We start from the raw sequence: 1,697 nt of genomic DNA, 5'->3' as shown, positions 1-1,697 counted from the left end.
AGAAGGATTTCATGGTGTTTTAAATTTCTTCAGACCTTTTGACCTTCGGACCTTTCCAGCCTCCGCCTCGGACCCTGCAGCCACTGCGATGTTGTTGCCTAAGAAGAATCGGATTGCCATCAAGAACTCCTTTTTAAGGAGGGTGTGATGGTCGCCAAACAGGATGTCCACATGCCTAAGCATCCCGAGCTGGCAGACAAAAATGTGCCCAACTTTCACGTAATGAAGGCCATGCAGTCTCTCAAGTCACGAGGCTATGTGAAGGCGCAGTTTGCTTGGAGTCATTTCTACTGGTACCTTAAGAACGAGGGCATCCAGTATCTCCGAGACTACCTGCACCTACCCCTGGAGATCATGCACGCCACCCTGCACTGCAGCTGTCCCGAGACTGGCAGGCCTCAGCCCAAAGGTCCAGAGGGTGAGTGCCTGCAAGATTCACAAGAGGGGAGACTGACAGAGACACCTACAGAAGGAGCTTTGTGCCCCCTGGAGCTGACAAGAAAGCTGAGGCTGGGGCTGGCTCAGCAACTGAGTTCCAGTTTAGAGGCGGCTTTGGTCATGGACGTAGTCAGCCACCTCAGTGAAGTTGGAGTTTATGTTCTATTGAATAAACTTTAAAGGAAAAAAAAATTCTTCAGGATCTGTTGTTATGTCTCCCTTTTCATTTCTGATTTTGTTAATTAGAATTTTGTCCCTGTGCCCTCTAGTGAGTCTAGCTAAGGGTTTATCTATCATGTTGATTTTCTCAAAGAACCAGCTCCTCCTTTGGTTGATTCTTTGAATAGTTTTTCTTGTTTCCACTTGTTTGATTTCATCCCTGAGTTTGATTATTTCCAGCTGTCTAATCCTCTTGGGTGAATTTTCTTCCTTTTTTCTAGAGCTTTTAGGTGTGTTGTCAAGCTGCTAATGTGTGCTCTCTCTAGTTTCTATTTGGAGACACTCAGAGCTATGAGTTTTCCTCTTAGAAATGCTTTCATCGTGTCCCATAAGTTTGGGTATGTTGTGGCTTCATTTTCATTAAACTCTACAAAGTTTTTAAGTTCTTTCTTTATTCCTTCCTTGAACAAGGTATCATTGAGAAGAGTGTTGTTCAGTTTCCACGTGAATGTTGGCTTTCCATTATTTATGTTGTTATTGAAGATCAGCCTTAATCCATGGTGGTCTGATAGGAAGCATGGGACAATTTCAATATTTTTGTATCTGTTGAGGCCTGTTTTGTGACCAATTATATGGTCAATTTTGGAGATGTCCCTTGAGGTGCTGAGAAAAAGGTATATCCTTTTGTTTTAGGATAAAANGTTCTGTAGATATCTGTTAAGTCCATTTATTTCATAACTTCTGTTAGTTTCATTGTGTCCCTGTTTAGTTTCTGTTTCCATGATCTGTCCATTGATGGAAGTGGTGTTTTGAAGTCTCCCCCTATTACTTTGTGAGATGCAATGTGTGGCTTTGAACTTTACTACTGTTTCTTTAATGAATTTGGGTGCCCTTGCATTTAGACCATAAATATTCATAATTTAGAGTTCCTCTTGCAGGATTATAGCTTTGATGAGTATGAAGTGTTCCTCCTTGTCTTTTTTAATAACTTTAAGTTGGAAGTTGATTTTATTCGATATTAGAATGGCTACTCCAGCTTGATTCTTCATACCATTTGCTTGGGAAATTGTTTTCTAGCCTTTTGCTCTGAGGTAGTGTCT

The 1,697-nt window shown here is 41.5% G+C and overlaps 1 pseudogene; it reads left to right on the top strand.

Moving 5' to 3' along the window:
• The first annotated feature begins 88 nt into the window (after window positions 1–88).
• Window positions 89–584, top strand: LOC110304486 (annotated as a pseudogene).
• The last annotated feature ends 1,113 nt before the right edge of the window (window positions 585–1,697 follow it).

The sequence above is a fragment of the Mus caroli genome, chromosome 1 (genome assembly GCF_900094665.2).
Source record: "Mus caroli chromosome 1, CAROLI_EIJ_v1.1, whole genome shotgun sequence".
Taxonomy (NCBI): domain Eukaryota; kingdom Metazoa; phylum Chordata; class Mammalia; order Rodentia; family Muridae; genus Mus; species Mus caroli.
Note: the sequence above shows the minus strand (reverse complement) of the source record. Positions and strands in the feature narration are given on the sequence as shown.